Source organism: Cicer arietinum, chromosome 7 (assembly GCF_000331145.2).
Source record: "Cicer arietinum cultivar CDC Frontier isolate Library 1 chromosome 7, Cicar.CDCFrontier_v2.0, whole genome shotgun sequence".
NCBI classification, from domain to species: domain Eukaryota; kingdom Viridiplantae; phylum Streptophyta; class Magnoliopsida; order Fabales; family Fabaceae; genus Cicer; species Cicer arietinum.
The window spans coordinates 51,850,259-51,861,061 of NC_021166.2; the positions used below are offsets into that span (position 1 = coordinate 51,850,259).

Below are 10,803 nucleotides of genomic sequence, written 5' to 3' on the forward strand. Positions count from 1 at the left end.
ATCATCGCCATTATTTTCTGGAATAGTATACTCAGACTGTAAAATATCAAAAACAATTTGTTAAAATTTTTTCAAGAAAATCTAAAATATTTTTTTATCGGAAAAATTTTTAAATCATCTTTTTCTTGAAACAATAGATCTTCTTGTTCGAATCAAAAATATTTCGAAAAAAAAAATGAAAATTTCTTTTTATTAAAAATTAGAGAAAAAAAAAATTGAATAATTTTCTTATGAAAATGTGGGCCTATAGTCTGAGCTAGGCCTACAAAATTCGGAGTTGCTACGGTACCGCTTTCTGATTATTCGGGTGGAAATATGTCATTGCAAAATTGTGTTCAAAATTGAAGTTATGGTTTGAGGGATTTGGAAAGTAAGGGGAAAATGGTGTGATTGAAAAAATAAAGGAGCTCAGAGTTATATTTGTTTCATCCAATGGTTCAGGATTAGTGATGTAACCCACACCACAAATATTATCATCATAGCTCACATATATTGCACCAGCCGGGTATCGAACCCGGGTCTGTACCGTGGCAGGGTACTATTCTACCACTAGACCACTGGTGCTTTCTGTAAAGTTTATAATGTTATTATTATAAAAACTGGAAGGAGTATGATTGTTGCTGTAGCTTGACATTGAGACAAAGTAAAGGACCAAGCCAAAAGTATAAAACCCTTCAAACTTCTTAAAACTCCCTTAATCTCTTTAATTTCTCCTCTCTCGCCTTTTATTTTCTTTTCAAAAACCAATCAAAATCCTTGGAGTTTAGTGTGTTATGACTATTAAACTTTACGAGCAAAAGACTTTTGCTTCTATTTCACCATTAAAATATTATTATCCATGTAAGTTGTAGACTAAAATCGCTAGTTTCTCAAGAGGAATTTTTTAATGCGCAGGAAAGAATAGATTAATAATAAAATATAAAGTAGGATAAAAATATGATATGATAATCACAAGTTAAATATAATCTTATTTTGTGTTTGATCTGTACATAATAATAAACATGGTGTTAATATTTTATCTTGTCATATAGTTGAGATACATCTTATTAGGATATGATATATTATATATTACATTTAAATGATAAATAATATTATTTTTCAAATTAATTTATAATACTTTTTATTTTTAAATATCATAAATTAACTAACAAAATTAAATAAGTAATAAAATAATTATATAAAATGACAAAAACATATTTTTTAAGTTAATTATTAATGTTTTATCTTTAATTTTGATATCAAATTATATTGTTTTTATTTATATTTTATTATATTTCAATGTTTATATTTTAAATTATATTTTATAAAAATAATAAAATAAATTATTGTTATTATCTTACTTGCTGCTTCTAACTCAGCTCATACTTATGATAAAAAATTTAAGTGGAGAAGCAAGTTAAGATAGTATTATGAATTAATTTACCATATCATCTTGGTTCACAAAAAATTAAACAACACTCCAACATCAAATAATTTTATCTTTCTTCCTTAAAATGATAGTAATAATGAATGTAAAAAAAAAAAAAAAGATTACAAACACGCGCGTTAACCAAATGAAGAGAAAAAAATCTTGAAGAAAAAGTTTTTCATACAAATTTGAATAGGGCTAAAATCATACACCAATAAAGAAAACCACAAACGATGGACAAATGGAGGTTGAGTACCTCAACTAATTTAATCTAGAGATTGAAGATCTTTGAAATAAAAAGACCAGATTTAAAAAAGAAAAATTAATAATTATCGATCATATGAACGAGTGGGATATTGCGGTTGCACAAAGTGGACCAGCTATTATAATGGTGCCCTCTTAAAAAGGCAACAAATAAAAAACGTTTATATGAAAATACTCAAAAACACTTGTGAGAAAAATGTTTTATAAGGGAAATGAATGCAATTCATTATTTATCTGCGATACAAGAAAGGAGAAGAAACATGAAAAATATGGATGTTACATTACATGCTAGTTTATGTAGACCATTATATGATTATTATAAGTAAACTTTTACAAAGCATGTTGGTCGGCATGAAAGACATGCAACACCATTATAGTATATATTTTAAAAGACAATTTTTGTGGATAAAGTTTTAAAAGGTATTCAAAATATTTGCTTCCTTTTCATTTTATGTTTGTTGAATATCCTTTTTTTTTCCTAATGAAAAATTAAAGAGAACGAATCATTTAACATATTTGTTGTCTTTCCTTTAGGTATGATAAATCTGACTTTATCAATCATAATGTAAAAGCTTTTGAATGTTTTCCACTAAAATGAGAACAGTTCCACTAAACTTACACTTGTATGTAGTTATATATCTATAAAGATTTTGAAATCACTATCCATATCCCTCTTAAGATGCAAAATTTGTGCCTCCAAGCCAACTTCAACCCAAATTACACGCCCCCATTTCAACATGAATTCTTGTTGTCCTTTCAATACACCAACATTTATTAGCTAGTAATTCCACTTTGTGGAAGAGAAAAAGAAAATTGTCTTAAAGAATAATAGACTGCATTTTTTTTATTACGATGACTTAGCACATAATAATTTTAAATATTTTTATACAACAATTAAATAATGTTCTGAAAGAAAAATAAACAATAATGACATTTAACAGCGTCCATTTTACAGCGCTTGCTAAACACAAGCGTTGTTGTAATTATATTTTAAAAATAACGGAGCCTTTTACAACGCTTTTGTTCATAAGCGCTGTAAAACAAGCGCTGTTGTAGGTCATATAACGTTTGCGCATAACGTTATAAGGCGTTTACAGCGCTTGTCATAAAAGCGCTGTAAAATGAAGCGCTTTCGCGTATCAGTTACAACGCTTTTTTCACAAGTGTTGTAAACACATGCGCTTCAAAATATTTGAACTACCTAATACATCGCTTTTTTCACAAGCGCTGTAAAATACATGCGCTTTCATTGAATGTAACTACCTATTACAACGTTTTTTTCACAAGCGCTGTAAACTACATCTTTCAAATAATTATATACGTTGGAAACCCTCATATCCTCTACATCTTTCAAATAATTATATACGTTGGGAACCCTAATATCCTCTACGTACTGTGCGGCCATCTACGTTGTCTCAGGTATTTTTTACACATGATCTGTTATGTTTTGTTATATATATACTAAATCTACTAAAAATTGTTATATATATATATATTAAATCTCTTCTACACATGATCTGTTATGTTTTGAAATTGTCAAAAATTGTCAAAAACTCATACCACATGATCTGTTCTGTTTTGAAATTGTTAGTTGATATTGGTTTCTTTTTGAAACTTGTTGATATGTTTTGAAAGCTTATTATTTTTGTTACTGCATTTATATAGGTGGTATAATATGGATAGGAAATGGATTTCAGCCAATCGATTGTCAAAAGAGTATGAAATTGGAGTGAAGGAGTTTGTTGAGTTTGCAGTGAAGAATGCAAAAGATCCAAATAGAGTAGTTTGTCCTTGTTTAAAATGTTGTTTTGGAAAACGTGTTAGAGAAGATGAATTAGAAGGACATCTAGTATGTAATGGAATTGATCAAAGCTACACATGTTGGATAAGACATGGTGAGAAAAAAAAAGGAAACATTAATTTTGAGAATAGTTCGACATATGCTTCAACTGACTTCGATACAGATACATATGAGCCGGACCGAGTTGATGAGATTGCAAAAGCAGTTGAAGAAGATCTTCGAGATTGTCCTAAAATGTTTGAAAGTTTGTTGAGTGATGCAGAGAAAGAATTATATAATGGTTGTACTAAATTCACAAGACTGTCAGCGATATTAAAGTTGTACAACTTAAAAGCGAGTAATGGATGGTCTGATAAAAGCTTTACAGAATTATTAACACTCATAAAAGATATGTTGCCAGATGATAATGAACTTCCCAGTCGAACCTACGAGGCTAAACGGATTTTGTGTTCTATTGGAATGAGTTACGAAAGGATTCATGCGTGTCCTAACGATTGCATTTTATTTCGAAACGAATATGAACTACTTAAGGCGTGTCCGAAATGCAATGTCTCTCGATATAAGAAGAAAGAATCTACTCCAGCAAAAGTCGTGTGGTATTTTCCTATAATACCAAGATTTAGGCGCATGTATCGCAGTGAAGAAGATTCAAAACACTTGACATGGCATGCAGATGAAAGAATTAGAGATGGAATGTTTCGACACCCTGCAGATTCCCCACAATGGGCAAAAATTGATCACGAGTATCCTGAATTCGGGATAGAGTCAAGAAATCTAAGACTTGCACTTTCTACTGATGGAATGAATCCACATGGTCTTCAAAGCATCTCACATAGCACGTGGCCTGTGATTTTGGTAATATATAACCTACCTCCATGGTTATGTATGAAGCGTAAGTTTATGATGTTGTCTCTGTTAATTTCTGGACCCAAACAACCGGGGAATGATATCGACGTATACTTGACTCCTCTAATCGAAAATTTAAAAAGTATGTGGGAGACAGGTGTGGAAGTTTATGATGGGTATAAGAAAGAATGTTTCAATTTGAGGGCTATGTTGTTCGGCACAATTAATGATTTTCCAGCATATGGTAATTTATCAGGATATAGCATTAAAGGTCAGTGTGCATGTCCTATATGTGAAGAGAGTACAAATTGGATGCGGTTGAAACATTGTAAGAAGAATGTGTATATCCCAATTAGTAAGGCAAATGATTTATACTAATATTCTAATATGGCGTGCATATCACAATTAATTGAGTGTTATAACATCTCACAGTTTGCTACTAATGTCACTTATATAATGTAAATTAAGTGCCAATTCGATTGGAATAAATGTCTGAGTTACAGTCATCCAAAATTGAACCCAAATAAAACCAACACAAAAGCCTTTTACAGCGCTTTTTATAAAAAGCGCTGTAAACGACCCTTTTGAAAATAAGTAAAAAAAGACATTTTACAGCGCTTATTTGACAAAGCGCTGTAAAAAAGCTTTAAAAATAATCTTCATCAGACACCTAACATGACTATCTCTAACAGGAATTTCTTCAAACACCTTGTACGCATCATGGGAATCCCCAAAAACACATTGTTAACAAAAACATCAGACTCAAACCCATTTTTCGCAACATGGCAATGATCCTGAATACCAAGTTTCGATTTAAGAAGGAAAGAGAATGTAAAGAGATAAAAAGGGTGTTGAGGTGGAGATTGAATTGTGAAAGAGTAAGCTTTGATGTTTGTGAAGAAGATGCATAAAAGGAGAAGAGATTTTGGTGGTGACCAGTTATGTGGGTTTTGCATGTTGAGCTTGTTTAAAAAATAACATAACATAACAAAACACAAAAACAATAAGGCCTTTTACATCGCTCATTTAGAAAAGCGCTGTAAAAGGCTTTAAAAAAAACATTCATATAACATAATAAAACAAGGAGGTCTGTTACAACGCTTTTACACATAAGCACTGTAAAAGAGCCTTTTAAAATTAACATAAAGAGACATTTTAGAGCGCTTATGTGTAAAAGCGCTGTAAAAGGCTTTAAAAAACATTCATATAACATAATAACACACGGAGGTCTTTTACAGCGCTTATTGTGAGAAGCGCTGTAAAAGAGCATTTTAAAAATTTAAATAAAGACGCCTTTTAGAGCGCTTTGCAAAAGAAGCGTTGTAAAAGGCTTATAAAAAGCGCTGTAAAAGGGTTACGTATATATAACAGTTACCTCTTCAGTTTCCTCTTCATTACGTAAACTTCACTATCATCTCAACCTTCATCGTTCTTCTCTTCTTTTGCAAACCCTATAATCCCGTCCATTACGAACCTTATTTCCACGATCATCTCCTTCATTTCGAACCTTATTTCCATCCAAGATCATCTCTCCCATTTCACACAATATATTTTCATTGAAATACGTAACCCTCATTACGTATTTCTTCAATACCGTATTTCTGTGAACCATATTTCTGTGAACTTTCTGCGTTCCCTCTTTTCTTTACATTTCATCTTTCTTCGAACAATTATTCAGGTATTGATGCTATAAATTTTTTGTAATCATTAAAATGCATGTTGAGCCTTTTTAAGATATACTGATACATGTTGAGGTTGTTTATAATAATGCATGATCCATGTTGAGCTTGTTGATGTTATACTAAACTGCATGTTGAACTTGTTGTAGTTAAATGGATACAAACAAATATATAGAAGTTCAAAATGAAGAAGTTGACACCTCTAAGACTTATGAAAAAGAAGTCAAACGTGGTGCAACTATCATGCAAAAGGTGATTAAAGCAAGGAGTAGTGGCATTAAATTTGAGGTATACTATACTTTGTTTGCTGTGTGATTTTTATCTTTTTTTAGGGTTTAGGGCATGTACTTACTATATGAGTTTATTAGGTTGGCTGGAACGTGAGTGCTCAGCCAGTTGACCCCAATAGCTCTATGTTTGTAAGCTATATTGGGGCTGTTGTTCGTCAAAATGTCCCCATTACAATTGACAATTGGAGAGATAAGGCGTTGAAGGATGCCAAAGATATTATATGGAATGACATTCAAGTAAATTTTTTGATCTACTCTTTTGTCATTTATAATTTTTTTTCTGTAAAATACATTACTTATAATTGTTTTCATTACAGACGACTTTTGTTCTTGATGAGGAACGAAAGTCGTATGTTTTGAGAGTTGCTGTGAAGATCCATCGTGGATTTAGATCCCATCTCTTAAATTTCTATCTAAAAGATAGAGAAGGAAACACAAGTGCTGAACCTCCAAAAATATATCAACATTATATATCAAAGGATGAATGGAGAGCATTTGTTTCCAAACGTTCTGACCCGGCGTTTGTCGTAAGTGATTAATTTATTAGCATTTGTGTTTTATTATTCATATTCGTAGCGTATTTTAAATTTTTACACAATTGCTACTTTTTTTATATAGAATATTAGTAAGGCAAATCGCGAACGAACAAGCAATCCAAAACACCCATACAAGAAACCACGTATGGGATATGCACGCCTTGAACAACAACTTGTAAGTAATTAAACATCACTTTTATATAATGAAGTAATTTGTATTATAAACTATAGTGTGTAACTAATTTGTATTATTTTGTTTATGATTTTAACGAATAGAGAAAAGACACCCAAGCCGATCAACCCTTGGGTCGTCATATCTTATGGAAGGAAGCGCGTGTTAATAAAGAAGGAGTGGTTGATAATGAAAATGTCAAAAAAGTTGTAGAACTTTGTGTAAGTATATTATCACTTTAATATTTTTTAATATTGTATTTTAAAAATGCTATTGAACTTATCTTTTTAATGTTACATGTATTTTAGGAAATTATTGAACAAAGTTCTGAAAATCCGGAGGGCAACAAGGATACTTGCAGGGACATTCTTGGGAAAGTGTTTAATGTCCCTGAGTATTCCGGTCGAGTTAGGGGGAAAGGATTTGGCGTAACTCCCAAAAGCTTTTTTCCTCAAGAGAAGCGCCAAAAACCTTCCAACGAGGAAGTATTAGAGAAGCTCAGAATCCTATCAGAGCAAGTGGCACTCTTGGTGAATACGAATAAAGACAAGCAACTTCCGGTTCAGCTCCAACCTGAAATACAAATGGAGAGTGAAACCGAGAGTTGCAACGTCGGTTTGAAAAGTATTACCGATGTAATTAATTACTCACTACGTACTTGCTTATGTAATTACTTATGTATTAAACAAACTTATATATTAACTGTACTTATGTTTTAACTATTGATGTAGGGTGTCACTACATGTGTCCTATACTTGTCCTCGCCGACTCAACGGAAGGTGGGAAAAGGAATATTGTACAATACTTCGGGAGAAGTATTGCACAATATTCCGATCCCCGCGGGCCATGTCAAAGTATCGCCTACGGTTGCTTTCGAACCAACTGCACCGTTGCCCATACCGGACAACGATGGAGATATGAAGTTCTTAAGCGACGCTATTGGCAGTTACGTGGCATGGCCCACAAACCTTGTTGCCCTCCAAAAAAAGATTCCCAAGGACAAATCAGTTACATCTCCCGAAAAGGTTTGTCACATTTATTGCCTAAGGTTTTTCATTTTTTCAGATTCAATAAACTAACATTTTACCTCATTTTTGTAGGTCCAAATAAATAAACCACCCCTACAGCCAAAAAAAGGCAGCAAACCTCAAAAATTGGAGGTTAATAGGGCTGCCAAACTACAAAGGCTGGAGGGTAATAAAGCTGCCAAACTTGCAGCAACAAAAAATCTGGATCGGGGAAAATCGGTCGCTGCTGCTGCTGCTCCTAATAAAAGTCAGCCACGCCTTGGTAAATACGGGGCGTGTCTTGACATCCAAATAAAAAGGAACATGGGCAGCAGCAACGATTCGCCCATCGTACAAATGAATAAAGACATCTTTGGAGATGAGTATATTGAATACCTCGAAAAGGAGCAAATGTACGATCTTCTCGAACATAAGGAGCTGAGTGCTACTGTAATCAGCTTGTACATAAGGTAAAAAATACTTTTAATTGCATTTATTTGTAATTAATTAAATGTATTGGTAATTAATCTAGTTTAAAATTTTCATTGAAGGTTTTTGTACGAGAAGGTCGTGTGCACGAGGAAACTGTCAAATAAATACTCATTCTTGTCTCCGCATAAGATGTCGATGTTCAAACTCGATCCAGACAATGTAAAACACTACATTGTAGATATGTTTTTAAGAAATAAAGAAAGTGATAAATTGTTCTTGGCACCATATAATTCAGGGTACGTAATTTTATCTTTTTTAATTGATGAGAATTTAATTTATTAGTTGTCTATAAACAAAATTGCTTAACCAATTTTTTGTTGTTGTAGGGCACATTGGGTGCTATTTGCAATCAATGCGGTCTCTGAAGTGATATACTATTTGGATCCCGTGCACGGCGATTACACCAATCACCCCAGAATAAAGAATATGCTCGACACGTAAGTAATATTCATTTATTTCTTATATATATATATATATATATATAAATATATATATGTAAGAAATAAATGAATATTACTTACGTGTCGAGCATATTCTTTATTCCGGGGTGATTGGTGTAATCGATTTTCATATATAAATTATCTATATATTTGATACTAACTTAATATAATATGTTCAATTTTTATATTGCAGTACTTTGACAATTCCAGTCCATCATATTCTGAGGAAGATCTGATGGAATTAAAGGAAGACTGGTGTCAGTATGTGCTTGACATGCAAATTATTTGATTTTCTGGGAAATAGCTTCCTACTGGGCAAGGGATCTGAATATTATATGGTAGCTAGTGCATATTATGTATATTCTGTTAGTTATTATATGTAAATGATCATAGGACACAATATATGAACATGCATATGGATCTGAATGTAGTTTATGTTGTAAATTAGGTTATATATATATATATATGTATCTGAATGTAGTTAATTAGGTTGTAAATTAGGTTGTATATATGTATCTGAATGTAGTTAATTAGGTTGTAAATTAAAGAGTTACAGAGTTACATATATGTTAATTAAGTTACAGAGTTCTGATTGTGTGAACTGCTTATGGTATTTGAATATGTTTTGTTGTTGTGTGCACTGATTGTGAAGTGATTTTGGATCAAAATAATTTTGGATACAAAGATAAAAGACAGCGCTTTCTAAAAAAAATGCCATAAAAAGCTAAAAAGCGCTTTTCATTTCAAATAATTAATTTACAGCGTTTAAAAAAAAAACACATTTTACAGCGCTTTTTTTAAAAAGCGCTGTAAAATGTTGTTGTAAAGCGCTTTAATGGTGTAAATTTTACAGCGCTTTCGTGAGAAAGCGCTGTAAAATGTACAATAAAAGCGCTGTAAAATGCAGACCCATAATATGAAATTATGGGTGAGCATTTTACAACGCTTTTTTGAGAAAGCGCTGTAAAATGCAGACCCACAATATGAAAATTACGGGGTGGGCATTTTACAGCGCTTTTTAGAGAAAGCGCTGTAAAATGAAGACCCATAATATGAAATTATGGGTCTGTATTTTACAGCGCTTTTTTGCGAAAGCGCTGTAAAATACAGACCCATAATTTCATATTATGGGTGTGCATTTTACAGCGCTTGTGTTAAAAAGCGCTCTAAAAGCAGACCCATAACTCAAATAATGAGGTGCATGTTACAGCGCTTTTTTGAAGAAGCGCTGTAAAATGTGCATAACAAGCGCACGTTATATTTACATGTTTTATAGCGCTTTTTTAAAAGCGCTGTGGTATCATTTACAGCGCTCGATTCCACAGCGATTGTTTTTTTGAAAAAGCGCTGTAAATGGATTAAAAAAAGCGCTGTAAAATGCAGTTTTTCGGGTAGTGTAAAAAAAAATTACAAACACGTTAAACAAATGAAGAGAAAAAAATCTTGAAGAAAAAGTTTTTCACACAAATTTGAATAGGGCTAAAATCATATACCAATAAAGAAAATAAAAAAAGATGGACAAATGGAGGCACTACGCGAAAAAACGCATTTTTCAACGCTTTTTTTAAGCCATTTACAGCACTTTTTCAAAAAAATAAGCGCTGTGGAATCGAGCGCTGTAAATGATACAACAGCGCTTTTAAAAAAGCGCTATAAAACATGTAAATACAACGCGCGCTTGTTATGCACATTTTACAGTGCTTCTTCACAAAAAAGCGCTGTAATATGCACCCCATTATATGAGTTATGGGTCTGCTTTTAGAGCGCTTTTTAACACAAGCGCTGTAAAATGCACACCCATATATGAAATTATGGGTGGGCATATTACAGCGCTTTTGTGAGAAAGCGCTGTAATATGCCCACCCATA

General features: G+C 32.4%; 1 non-coding gene across 1 annotated transcript; it reads right to left on the bottom strand.

The window, feature by feature from the left end:
* Positions 1 to 493: 493 nt before the first annotated feature.
* TRNAG-GCC (transfer RNA glycine (anticodon GCC)) lies at positions 494 to 564 on the bottom strand. The gene has a single exon. It is a non-coding gene; the product is annotated as a tRNA-Gly (tRNA).
* Positions 565 to 10,803: the final 10,239 nt, after the last annotated feature.